The sequence below is a fragment of the Chiloscyllium plagiosum genome, unplaced genomic scaffold (genome assembly GCF_037043375.1).
Source record: "Chiloscyllium plagiosum isolate Xiang-an unplaced genomic scaffold, Cpla_swu_hap1 HiC_scaffold_15, whole genome shotgun sequence".
Classification (NCBI taxonomy): domain Eukaryota; kingdom Metazoa; phylum Chordata; class Chondrichthyes; order Orectolobiformes; family Hemiscylliidae; genus Chiloscyllium; species Chiloscyllium plagiosum.
In genome coordinates, this window is record NW_028270153.1 from 27235370 (window position 1) to 27250471 (window position 15102).

Here is a 15102-nt window from a genome sequence, read left to right on the forward strand (position 1 = left end):
GGTTAATGCCCAAAATGTTAATTCTCCTGCTTCTCAGATGCTACCTGACCTGCTGTGCCTTTCTAGCACCATACTCTTGACTCTGATCTCCAGCATCTGCAGCCCTCACTTTCTCCTCGTTATCCTTTAATTGTCATATTGACCACACAGAGAAGAAATCCTAACCATATAAATTTCTAACACAGTTGCATATTCCTGCCTGTGCAATATTTGTATCTTTTTGAAAGAACTTCAGGAATTATCTGTTTGGATCGACTGCGCACATCAAGGGTTGGCAGATAATACTCTCAGACTGCAGATTGATATCTCTGTCTCCATTTAAAAATTTTCTATAAATGTATTTTAAATGAAATAAATTGATTACTGTGCTCATCTCACCATGAAGAATTTGCTACTACCAGCAACTTGCCACAACTGATTAACTTCTTGCTCTTGCACACGATTATAATATACTTGCTTCAGAATGGCTGAATTGTTCACATCAATTGTCATCTTATAGTGTAGAAAGCTTTTCCTCATGTAACTGACAGAACTCCCTGTGCTGTCTTTACCCACTAATATTCCTCTCATTACAATTATATCTGTAAAATTAGAAGTGATTTTTACAGATAAAGCAACAACAATTGCATATTTATCATTTCTTTCGTGCCAAAGCACCAAGATGCTTCTCAGAAACTGGTATCCATGAGTAAAGAAAATGTTCGGGAAACTGGCCAAAATTATTGTTGAAAAGATAAATTGAAAGGTGGCATTCAAGGTTTAGAAGATTAGGAATGCAGTTTCCTGGAGAGCTGAGACAGCTAAGATATCTGGCAAGCATAACATAATGGAGAGAGGGTGACTGCACAAGCAGTTAGACATAATAGGCTGAATGTCATAGTCTAGATTGGAAAGCAAGAGAATATTGCAAAGGTCGTGACTAAGGGTGTTCACAAAATAATTTGTAATGGGTATGACTTAGTCCAGCACAAAATATGGATTGTACAGTTTTGAATTAATTGGAACTCGGTTAAGTTTGAAGGTAATAAAGAGGACAAGGGAAACAATAGAAATGCAGTTAATCATTTTATTGATGGTGAAGTGAGATAAAAGTGGATGTCTCTGATCTAGAGTGAATTACGGTTGCAATAATGGATAAATAATAGGGTTTGTAGTTCAGCTCAAAACAGAAAGGGCACCGCACTAATCTGAATGAGAATCTATAGGGGAATGAAATGAGATGTAATGATGCATATGTTGAAAAGAGATTGAACAAATCATGTTTCTTTGATTTTCCAAATAATCAACTGGAGGAAGTTTGAGCTTGCCACGATTTAACAGCGTGAATGTTACACCATGAGACGGAGTCAAATGTGGCAGTGAAAATGCACTTTGGATTGTCATCAACATCTGATTACAAATGCACTGAACACTTGTGGATTATTGCCAATGTACAAACTGTAAATGAGGAAATAGAGGGGCTATTATTGAATTTGAGAATCCAGAGTGTTCCTGGAGGAATAGAACAGGAAGACATTACAGGAGCTGTGCTACCTACATTAGTACAGTAACCATAGATTGAAAAGTGTATTGGTACATAAAAAGATAGATCATGAAGATGCCATGAGATTATGTGTTTGTTGCTCTGTAAGTGCAAAGAAGAAAGGAGAACCGACTATAGTTGCTGTTACAAAAAAATGTGATGATGGTATTGAGGTTGATTAATGTATGAAATAATTTCCAGGAGTCTCAAGTTCAAGTTAATGATCTTTTATTTCACCAATGCGTTGGAAGAGTATCACCCCAGAGAAGGCTCTGAAGCAGAGCACTCCCCTCATCAAGGAACCTCAGATTATTATACATTGTGCATTACATGGATAGTATATTACTCATGTTCTGGACCAGGCCAGACTTACTCAAAATATTTTAAGAAGGTAGCTTAACTTTGTCTTATTTTAAAGGCAGGTGTAGAGTGGATATTCCAGGTATGATGCAACTGGTCAAACCACTCAGCTTTAAGCAAAACAGAATTTATTTAAACACTACAGTTGAAACATGAAACAAAGAAAACTGAATTTGGAACAGCTTAACTATTGGAAAACTTAACAGATCCGAGGCAACAATTTAACTAAGGAACTGTTCCAATCCAGTAACATCCCATAAACATAACCCTTGGCTCAAAGATAAATTGAAACACATATTCTTACAGGCAAGGGGGAACAAATTCCAAAGAAATTTCAGAGAGAAAAGCAGTCAGGAAGCTTGGAACCTTTCTCTGGAAAACAACTTGTGTCTAACACAGCTAAATACAAACTAGAAAAAAACTGGCTGGGAGAACTGGCCATGCCCCTGCCATTGTTAAACTAAACACTTCTACACCTCTGCCTTTATGATCTCTCTTGAAAAAAAAACCAAAGACAAAATAACCTTTTAAAGTGACAACACTTAAATTCTGAAATGGTCAAAAAAATCTTGTTTTTTCCAAGATGGCAGGGGTGCCTATCATTCCTGGTGTTTCAACTGCCCCTAACTTTCCCAGAATCCCCTTTCACAGTCTTGAGAACCCTATAGATTTGTCTAGTCGTACTATAGTTGATGTGGTATTGGGGCATCAGCATTCCAACTTCAGAAAAACTCAAAGGTTATTGCTAGTTCAACCATGTTACATTTCTGCAGAATTGTGTGTGTGTGTGCCACATCAGCAAAGCTTTTGTGAATAGGAAACATTAATTATAGATAAATCTTACTAATTAAGCCACACTATAAGGAAGTAAAAGTAAAGTTTGTGGGCGGCACGGTGGCACAGTGGTTAGCACTGCTGCCTCGCAGCGCCAGTGACCCGGGTTCAATTCCCGCCTCAGGCGACTGACTGTGTGGCGTTTGCACGTTCTCCCCGTGTCTGCGTGGGTTTCCTCCCACAGTCCAAAGATGTGCATGTCAGGTGAATTGGCCATGCTAAATTGCCCGTAGTGTTAGGTAAGGGGTAAATGTAGGGGCATGGGTGGGTTGCGCTTCGGCGGGGAGGTGTGGACTTGTTGGGCCGAAGGGCCTGTTTCCACACTGTAAGTAATCTAATCTAATCTAATAAGAGATGGAAATGTGTTGCTGGAAAAGCGCAGCAGGTCAGGCAGCATCCAGGGAACAGGAGAATCGACGTTTCGGGCATTAGCCCTTCTTCAGGGCTAATGCCCGAAACGTCGATTCTCCTGTTCCCTGGATGCTGCCTGATCTGCTGCGCTTTTCCAGCAACACATTTCCATCTCTGATCTCCAGCATCTGCAGACCTCACTTTCTAATCTAATCTAATCTAAAGTAAGTAAATTCCCTAACTCTCTTTAATGTACTTGCTTAACCCAGCTTAAGAATTTATTAATCTTCCTCAAATTAACCCATTCTATGTCCCATACTTCCCTTCACAATGACTTTGACCAAGATGAAGGACATTAGTGTTGTATACAAGAAGAAAAAACAGAAAGATTTGAAATGCAAATTGTCTGAAAGGTGAGCATAGAACTGAATGATGATAATGAGTTCAAACACCATAAAGAAAAAAATTATCCAGAAATGTTATGTTGTCATCCTGGAGCTTTTACAGGCCTCCCCACTGGTTGTAAAACTCACTAATTTACTCTCACCAGTGAATTTTAAAATAGTGCTTCCTACACTGAAGCTCAAAACCTTTAACATTAGATGAGAACAAGAGTGGACATAGTTCCAAACCCCAATGAAAATCATTTCCAATGCTTTTGCAGTTTGACAATCACTTATTTACTCCATTTCTTTGATTCCAACCACTCTTCAATCCATGCTGCTACACTTCCAATGCCATACGCTAAGCAATATTCTGAACCAGATTTTTTGGCCCATCTCCTGAACACCTTCTTGAAACTGGTATAATGGATACTACTGTTCCTTTAACTATCGTATTGGTTAGTTTTTCAATATGTTCTGCAATATTAACCCATCATAAGTCCACAGCAGCTTCATGTGGCTATTATCACAATGTTGGTCTATTTACAAGATTACTATGCCGTTGAGTTTTTTCCCCAGCAAGCGGGTAATTGGCCAGGCTCCAAGTAGACTGGGTTTGAAAGGTTTATTGGGACCCTTCTTGTTTAGCCCTAACAGATAATGCCTCTGGCCTAAGGCTATCATGTCTTAAAAAAGGGGTATAACCAAAGGGCAGTAGCTAGTGAGCTGTGTAACTGGCCTTCATTTAGTTTAGAGTTTTTGATTCAGCTCGGCAGCAGTGTGTATGAAGAAAGGCTGCTAGGGCATGTCCAGCCTGGTACTCTCTCTCTCTCTCTCTCTCTCTCTCTCTGTAACTTAAAACCTGCATGTCTTTGTTTCATTTTTACTCTTTGTGCTAAGGGATGTGTTTGTTGGGACTGTTGCAAGTATTTTCAGAAGAGCATTAAGTTGGGATAGTCTGTCGGGTCTTTGTATAGGATAAGTTATCCGGTATTCTATTTTCTGTTCATTGTGTTTCATTCCGTAATTTTGTAAATAACTTGTTCTTTTTAAAACTTGGCAGTTGGATCAGCTAATTCACTCCGGGAATATCCACCTAAACCAAATAGCTAAGTTACGGTCTGGGCCTGATCAATAACACTATGCATTCCTAATTGTTCACACTAAGGGCCTGATTTTGGTTGCTGTGGTGGATATCTTGAGTTGGGTAAAGAAAAACATCTGAAGCTTGGTGAAACATGTATGATTTAGGGAGACTTTGAAAGGTAGGAGAAAGTTATAGGTTGGAGGGAGGTGCACAGGGTAGGCCTGAGATACCTGAAAATTGTGGAGTGGAAGGAAAATGGATTGCACTAAAGACTCAAACTAAGTAACCAAAGGGTTTAGAAATCAAGGCTGCAGAGGTTGGGACAGGGTTAAAAGCAGAAAGTGCTGGAGAAACTCAGCAGGTCTGGTAACATCTGTGGAGAGAGAAACAGAGTTAACATTTCAAATCCAGTATTAGTTTTCTTCCGGAATTTATAGGAAGTGTCATATTGGACTTGAGATGTTAATTCTGTTTTTCTCTCTCCACAGATGCTGGCAGATCTGTCGAGTTTGTTCAGCATTTTCTATTTATGTTTCAGGTTTCTAGCATTCATGATATTTTGCTTTTGTATGGGGGTGAAATTAAGGCAGATGCAAATGGATCTGTGGTTGATGATGGAGACTTTAACCTGAATATATTTGGGGATAGAAAATCATTGTAGGTCAGTAGGAATAAGTAAATGACACTTTTAAGAGCAACAAATAAACAGCAATTTAATATTTTAGAAGAATGATGCTTGACAAAAAAGGGATTTCTATTTGTATATTTGACTTCTTTAATATTTCTGTTCCTTAAAATGAATGACGGAAAAAGTTCCAGGTCGACCATAAACATAAACCGCAAACTCAGGCCACAGCAACTTCATGAAGTGTACTGCAGCTGCTTCCTCAATATTTATTCAATCATGTAGGGCTGAAGATATCTTTATTGGATGCTGCAAAAATGCATGCTCCTTTGCCAAGTATGAAAATGTGGCTCTGTGCATCACTTCAGGACTGCAATGTGCTTAAATTTAGAAGTTAGAATTCAGGTCTAATCAGGAATTGTTTTTAAATAATTCATAACTGGTCTTTTCCAGGAGATATTTTTTCCATATTTGAATTATCCCATGATATGTTTCCTTTTTATTTAATGTATAGATTTGAAGATAAAAATTATGAATCAAAGTATTAATGTGATTATCAAAACATAAATAGAGTGCAAGTAGTAACTTTATTAAAAATACAGTGCATGATTATTTTAAAAGATTGTTTCACAATATGATGTCTCCCCATTTCTTAATATTGTTACTTTATTTGTCTTCATTCAGCCAAAATTAAGTATTTAAATAGCAAAGATTCTGGAATCTACGATTTGATTGAGCACCCTATTTACCTTACAGCATTGACGCCAGTGGTAAGAATACAGCACAATCTGGTGTCTGTGCCAATCCAAGCCTCATTGCAAGTTAATTACACTGGCCTTTGAAGGCAAAATGCCAATAATCATAAAAGTGAAAAAAAACTACCACCAGCTTTGCACCAAGTTTTTTGACTCTGGTTGTGAAAAGGGCAAACTCTCCACTGGCTCATATCGCTGTTAGCCATGAGCAGTTGGTAGCATCTGAGTCAGAAGTTAGGAGCTCAATTCCCATTCTGGGGTCTTGAGAACAACTCCACAATGAAAATTCAATTCTGTGCCAAGTGAGTGTTGCATTTTTGGAGACTCTGACTTCCAGAAGAGGTCTTACATTAAAGTCTTGATGGTGGCTTTAAAGGATGATTGCATGTCAATACTTTAAAATAAGAGTAAAGGTGTTATGCATGGAAGCATCTTGGGATGTGGGACACTATATCTTTATTAACTGTTAGTGCCCTGAGGTTGTGCAGAATGGTATATAAGTACCTATCTTTTTTGTTTTTTTTATATAAATTGGTAATTTTTAAAATGTTACAGATCTATGTGAACTTCTTTCTGACACACTGAAAAGATTGTGGCCAAAACAAAGGTCACAAATATATATTAATCTTGCATTTATCTGTATGGTTGCAGTCAGATTTCTCCCTCTGAAAAAACTAGGTGAATGCAAATCAGTTGTGCTTACACTAATGTATTAAAAATGCTTATTAACAACAATTAAAAACCAATGTGGCTGCCATATTTTTATCTTGTGCTTACTGAAATATAATTATTGAAAGATAAAAGAAAATCAGCAAACAGAATTTTTTTTCAGATTGTTAATAGACAGGGCTAAATAATTCAAACATGCGGCAGTTTGTTGATATGACTACAGTATAGAAGTTATCATAAATAACATATAACCAAGCTTGTTATTAACTCAGTTACATTCTGTAATTCTAAGTGAGACCAGGTATTTAATTGGAGGTATCAGATGAATATCTATCCATCTATGTGGCATAGTCATTACCTAAAGTGCTTAGTAAAACTTTATTGTTTTGTTTTCAAACACAGGATGCAATGAGAAATTACACTGAATTGCATCCTTACATCACTTGAGCGCAATGCCAAAAATGATATCCAGCTCTTGGCTCCTGTCCCTTCCTGAATAAAACTTGCCAAACATTTTTCATTGCTATCTTCAGTTCTCCCTCGCCATCTGCATAAGTCACAGTGTGAGACAGTTTGTCAAAACAGGGAAGCGAAAAAAATATAGTGCCCATTAACCTATTTGTGGAAGTCATACTTTTGTATTTGTATTAGACTTGGATAAGAAAAGATTTACAAACACACTTTTTCCAACACATGGGCATGCTGTCCAGACATGATAAATTATAACTAGTCTCCTCAGACAAACAAATGCCATAGAAGCTTGCATGGGCATGAATCAAATATATTGGGGTCCTATGTGTATAGGAAATGTCTATTTTGCAGCCAAACATTGGAGTTCAGGGCACACTAATAAGAATCTTGTGACACAATTAAGCCTCCTGCAACATCTTATTATTTGGTTTCTCGGGAGTTCATAAGCCTACAATTAATATATGTAGATAAACATATCAAATAGAATGAAACATAATAAAAATACAGTTTTCAACCTTCCTTCGATACCAATGAAGCACTTTTTGAAGAGAAACTGGTTCAATTAGGCTGAAAATATCTGCTAATTCAATGAATGATGTATTGATTTTCCTAAATGTTTTTCAAAGCAGTCTTTGGATGGTTGTGTGTTTTCACATAAGAGAGATTTTCTTATCAGTTCTCAGTCCCAGAAAAAGAAGTGCTTAGCCACCAATGCCATTGACTACCCAGATGAATGCATGATGCCATAGAGCAACAGTGCCAGGATCAGTGGAAAGTTTAGCCTCTCCAGTTGGATTGACACAATCAGCACAGTTGCTGAGTCCAACATAATTCATTTTGGTGACTCATCTTAGATTTTTAAGGATTGTCATGTCAGTGATATAGTCACCTCCACAACAGTGTCAGCTTCTCTAAATATTAAATTATTGACAATGGGATATTTTTATTCCGTTGCTGGTGTATTAAAATAGTATTAAATGGCACAGAAAAGAATTTACATAATGTCTCCAACATGTTTACTCGACAATTTTAAAATTTGTAGGCAGTGATTTTATTTTGATTCTTAGATTTGGACTGTTCAATTAAGTTAAACATAGAGTACACAAGCACGATGCTGAAATTATTGTGCTACATTTTTGTTGATGTTTCACTTTGTACTCTGTTGACAATATTGTGTTAAAATTAGTTCATAGATATAATTTGTTGAATTGTAATGCTTGTATATTATCTATTGAATAGCTGATGCAAATTAATCACCTTTCTAAAAGATCACACTACTTATGAAAACGCTATGAAATACAACTAAGATTGCTCAGATTCATTCTTTAGACACTGATACTTTTATGTGACAAATTAATACTTCAGTTAATACATTAGCACTTTCACTGTATCGCAGTAGGGGGAGATGCTTTCTTGTGATCAATGCATATCAAAACTGTAAACCATTTAAGAGGAATAATGGTCCACATTGAAAATTGTTCCCCATTGTCTTTTTAAATATCTGCATTATTATTTTTACTTTCACGAAAATTAATTCAGGTTCCATGCGCAGCACTGTGATTATTAATGCACAACTAACCTGCTCCAAGCATTAGTACATTTTTGTGCATTGCTGGCAGAAGAAAGCAAAGAAACATTAACAGCAAAATGTAGAGACCTGATGCCTTATCATCATCAAGATCATGTTTTTTTTGTATCACTACAAGTTACGCTGCAGAAATTCACCAAAACTCCTTAGAAAGCATCTTCAAAACCCACAATGACTTCCAAAAAGAAGGACAAGGAAAGCAGATATATAGCAACAGCACGATCTACAGCTCAAAAGCCAACCCACTCACAATCCTGATTTCAAAATATATTGCTGTTTCTTCAGTATTGCTGGGCCAAAATCCTGGAACTCATTCCCTAGCAGCATTGTCAACCTACTTACATCAGACAGACTGCATAGTTTAAGTAGGCAGCTTACCACCACCATCTCAAAGGTGACAAGGGGTCAGCAATAAATGCTGGACCAGTCAGTGATACTCACATTCTGAGAATAAATGAAAAGAAGCTCCTGACATTCTAACAGCCTTAGTTCAAACAAGAACAAAAGTGATGAACTCCAAGTGAAAGTGATTGTCCTTGGCATCAAAGGCATATTTGAGCAAGTTTGGCATCAAATGAGCCCTAGCAAAATGGGAATTGGGGTGAAACTCTCCTCTGGTTGGAATCATACCTAACACAAAGGAAGTTGCTGTAATTGTTTGAGGTCAGTCATCACAACTGCAGGACAGCTCTGCAGGAGTTCGTCAGACTAGCATCCGAGGTCCAACCATTTTCGCCTGCTGCATCAAAGACTTTCCTTCCCTTATAAGGTCAGAAGTGGGGATATTCACTAACAATTATGCAATTATTTAGTATAATTCATGACTCATCAGATACAGACTCAGACCATGTCCATGTACAGCAATTTCTGGGCAATGTCCATACTTTGCTGACAAGTGGTGAATAGCATTTGTACCACATAATTTCAGGTAATGATCATCTCAAACAAGGGAGAATTGAACTGTCACCCCTTTACATTCAGTATCAAACCATTGCTAAATCTTCTGCTATCTACATCCAGAGGGGGAGTTACCATTCATCAGGAACTGAAGAGTAGGTGAGAGTTTCAAAATCCTGCAGCAAGTAACTCATCTCCTGATTTCCAAAGTCTGTCCACCATCTACAAGGCACAAGTCAATGGAGCTCCAATAACATTCAAGAAGTTTGATATCTTTCAAAAGAATGTAGATTTCTTGATAGGAACCAATCCTCAAGCATGCATTCCCTCCATCACAATATACAGTGTGTACAATTTGCAAGAAGCACTCTACCTTCCAAACACGTATTTACAACTTTCTAGAAGGACAAGGACATCAGATACATGGGAACAGCACTATCCATAAGTTCCCCCTCTACTCTAAGCCTCTACTCCATCCTGACTTGGAAATATATTGTTGTTCCTCCACTGCCACAATGTCAAATTCCTGGAAATCCATTGCTAACTGTACCTAACGGTACCTCTACAGAATGAATTGCAGAGAATCAAGAAAGCAGCTGACCAGCATCATGGAGTCAGAGTTTTTACAACATGGAAAGAGACTCTTCATTGCCTCATGACTGCAAGGGACATATTCTCAAAGGCAGCCGGCATTAAACAATAAATGCTGGCCCAGCCAGTGATGCCCACATCCCTGAATCAATAAAAAATAAGCTGATGCTGCAACCAGCTAAAGAAATCAAGGTATATGCAAGTATAACAATTCCTCATTCCTATACTTCCCAAATTCCCTTCTCTGTTCTTTGTGACAAATATTATCTGGATAATATTTGAAGGATCATTTTAGCCCATTCAACAGCTTTGTTAACATCTTAGTTTTCAAACACATCACCTGTAGAATATAAAAATAACCAGCACAGTGAACAGAAAAAGCACCAGTAAGAATAATATCATTGTGTTCATCACACCAGTAGCTGTCAGGATCCATCTGAACAGGACTCCCACAGTTCTCAATTTCAGCAGAGTGATAGTTAATGTCCGCAACAATCACCTGATTCAACACTGGAGCCAACAAAATCATTTACTTCATTTCCATTTTTCCTTTTTCTAAATAGAAGCATGATTGGGAGCTGAGTAGGGCTGCTGCGGTCTCATATTCACAGGACAGCCTTTTACATTTTAGTGATCTGCACTCGTATTGAGATGATAGAATGGTAAACTACCACTCCACAATTAAAAGAGATTGATGAGAATAAATGATTCAACTGCCAAGTGTACATATGTCTGAATCTGATCATTAGTAACAATAAGGCATTTACAAGCAACAAATTATGTACACATAATTTCCAATACCTCATATTCATAATTACAGATTCATTTCACCTTTACACTTTAACATAGCATGAGCCAGACCTGTGCATACTTGGATGTTAAATTACCATTGCCCTGATGGATATTAGCATGTATGTTTGCTATCAAACTTCTGCCAATACTTGCAGATGAATTACCGTTAAGTTTAGTGAACCTGTGCCAACCACAATTAATTCTGAGATAATATCAAACAACTCTCTACAATGGAGGCAAATTTCAAACTCAAAAGCTGATACTTGATGAATTTACACACAGTTCCTTGTGGAAACTGTTAGGTTCTTTACAGACTAAAAGAAAACAAACTCAGATGTATCATTCAATGTCAGTTTGTGTCACAGTTTTTCACATATTTCAAGTAAAGCTAAAGAACAGAAACACTGAAACAACTCTGTCACACAGTGCAACACAAACACCTCAGACCTTCTGTATCAGCAGTTACTGCCCCCATGTAATTTTCACTGACTGCACAATATTGCACATTTTCAGCTTGGAATCCTAATCCCTGTTACAACAGCAATAGTTCAACTCAGATGCAATCGACTGTAGGCACAATGAGTACTTGATCTCCAGCCAACAACACTCACCCTGTACAGCTACTGGCATGTCCCACATATGCCAATACATGCCTGTTATATTGGAAATGACTACTGTGCAGGGACCTCAAAGGTCTTCATAGTGAATTAAAAAATCCAAGGGAACATTGCTTGTCAAGTTCCCAGGCAATTACATATTTTCTACTCAACCTGTTCAAGGATGTAATTACACACCTCTAGAATATAGAACATAGAACATTACAACACAGTACAGGCCCTTCAGCCCTCGATATTGTGCCGATGTGTGGAACCAATCTGAAGCCTATCTATCCCACACTATTCCATTTTCATCCATATGTTTATCCAATGACCATTTAAATTCCCTTAAAATCCGCGAGGCTATTACTGTTGCATGCAGTGTGTTCCATGCCCCGACTACTCTCTGAGTAAAAAGCCTACCTCTGACATCTGCCCTATATCTATCACCCCTCAATTTAAAGCTATGTACCCTCATGCAAGTCACCATCATCTGAGGAAAATAGCTCTCATTGTCCACCAAATCTAACCCTCTGATTATCTTATATGTCTCAATTAACTCGCCTCTCAACCTTCTTCTCTCCAACAAAAACAGCCTCAAGTCCCTCAGCTTTTCGTCATAAGAGCTTCCCCCGCTATCAGGCAGCATCCTAATAAATTGCCTCTGAAGCCTTTCCAAAGCTTCCATATCCTTCATACAATGCAGTGATCAGAACTGTATGCAATATTCTAGGTACGGCCGCTCCAGAGTTTTGTACAGCTGCAACATGACCTCATGTTTCCAAAACTCAATCCCTCTACCAACAAAAGCTAATACAGCTATGCCTTCTTAACAACCATATCGACCTGGATAGCAACTTTCAGGGATCTATGTACTTGGACACTGAGATCTCTCTGCTCATTTACACTGCCAAGAAACTTACCATTAGCCCAGTACTCTTTATTCCTGTTGCTCCTTCCAAAGTGAATCACCTTAGACTTTTCCACTCCATTTCCCACCTCTCTCTGTAGCTCATCTATGTCCCTTTGTAACCTGCAAATTCCTTCTGCACTATCCACAACTATACCGACCTTTGGGTTATCTGCATATGTACTAACCCTCCACGCCCTCATTCCACTTACTTATAAAAATGACAAACAGCAATGGACCCAGAACAAATTCTTGTGGAACACCACTAGTAACTAAACTCCAGGTTGAATATTTCCCATCAGCCACTCCTCTCTGTCTTCTTTCAACGAGATAATCTTTGATCCAAACCACTAAACCACCGTCACTCCCATGTCTCCATACATTTTTGCAATAACTTACTATGAGGAACCTTACCAAACGCCTTACTGAAATCCATAAACACCACATCAACCATTTTACCTTGATCCACCTGTTTGGTCATCATCTCAAAGAACTCATTAAGGTTTGTGAGGCACGATCTACCCTTCACAAAACCATGTTGACTATACCAAATCAACTTATTTCTTTCTAAATTATTATAAATCGTATCTCTTATAACCTTTTCCAACACTTTACCCACAACCAACGCAAGGCTCACTGGTCTATAATTATTAGGGTTGTCTCTACTCCCCTTCTTGAACACGGGGACAACATTCGCTATCCTCCAGTCTTCTGGCACTGTTCCTATAGACAACGACGACATAAAGATCAAAGCCAAATGCTCTGCAATCTTCTCCCTGGCTTCCCAGAGAATCCTAGAATAAATCCTATCCAGCCCAGGGGCTTATCTATTTTCACACTTCCCAGAATTGCTAGCACTTCATCCTTGGGAACCTCAATGCCATCTAGTGTAATAGCCTATATCTCAGTAGTCTCCTCAACAACACTGTCTTTTTCCAGTGTGAATACTGATGAAAAATATTCATTTTGTGCTTCCCCTAACTCCTTGGACTCCATGCACAACTTCCCACTCCTGTCCTGATTGGCTTTAATCTTTCTCTAGTCATTCTTTTATTCTTGATATATCTATTGGAAGCCTTAAGGTTTTCCTTTCGTACTATCTGCCAATGACTTCTCATGTCCCCTCCTAGCTCTTCTTAGTTCTTTCTTTAGGTCTTTCCCGGTTAGCTTGTAACTCTCAAGCGCCCGAAGTGAGACTTCACGTCTCATTCTAACATAAGACTTCTTTCTCTTGACAAAAGATTCTACTTCTTTAGTAAACCATGGCTCCCTTGGTCAACCACTTCCTCCCTGTCTGACAGATACATGTTTATCAAGGACATAACGTAGCTGTTCCTTGAATAAGCTCCACATTTCAATTGTGCCCAACCTCTGCAGTCTCCTTCCCCATCCTAAACATCTTAAATCTTGCCTAATCGCATCATAATTGCTTTTCCCCTAGCTATAACTCTTGCCCTGTGGTATATACCTATCCCCTTCCATCGCTAAAGTAAACTTAAATGAATTGTGGTCACTACCACCAAAGTTCTCACCTACCTCCAACTGTAACACCTGGCCAGGTTCATTATCCAGTACCAAATCCAATGTGGGCTTGCCCCTTATTGGCCTGTCCAATGTGTGTCAGGAAATTCTTCTGCACACATTGGACAAAAGCTGACCCATCTAACATCCTTGAACTATAGTATTCCCAATCAATACTTGGAAAGTTAAAGACCCCCATAACAACTCACCTGTTACTCTCGCTTCTATCCAGAATTATCTTTGCTGTTCTTTCCTCTATATCTCTGGAACTATTTGGAGGCCTGTAGAGAACTCCCAACAGGGCGACCTCTCCTTTCCTGTTTCTAACCTCAGGGCATACTACCACAGTAGATGAGTCCTCAAAAATCCTTTCTGTCACCATAATATTGTCCTTGACTAACAATGCCTCACCTCCTCCTCTTAGTGAAACATTTAAACCCTAGAACCTGCAACAACCATTCCTGTCCCTGCTCTATCCATGTCTCTGAAATGGCCACAACACCGAAGTCCCAGCTACCAACCCATGCTGCAAGTTCACCCACCTTATTCTGGATGCTCTTGGCGTTGAAGTAGACACACTTCAAACCACTCTTGTGATCTTGAAACCTTATTTCTGACCTCATTACTCTCAATCTCGTGTACATTGGAACTACAATTGAGGTTCCCATACCCTGCTGAATGAGTTTAAATTCTCCCAAAGAGCATTAGCAAATGTCACCCCCCAGGATATTGCTATCCCTTTGGTTCAGGTGTAGACCATCCTGTTTGTAGAGGTCCCAACTACCCCAGAATAAGCTCCAATTATCCAGGTATCCAAAACACTCTCACCTGCCCCATCTCTGTAACCATATATTCAACTCCTCTCTCTCCCTATTCCTTGCCTCGCTAGCACATGGCACAGATAATAAACCAAAGATAGTACCTCTGTTTGTTCTAGCACTAAGCTTCCACCCTTGCTCCCTGAATTTCTGCCTTAAATCCTCATCTCTTTTCCTACCTATGCCATTAGTGCCTAAGTGGACCACGACTTGGGGCTGCTTCCACTCCCACTTAGGGGTCCCAAAAACACAATCCAAGACAGCATAAACCTTGGCATCTGGGAGGCAACACATCAACCATGTGTCTCTCTTGTTCCCACAGAATCTCCTAT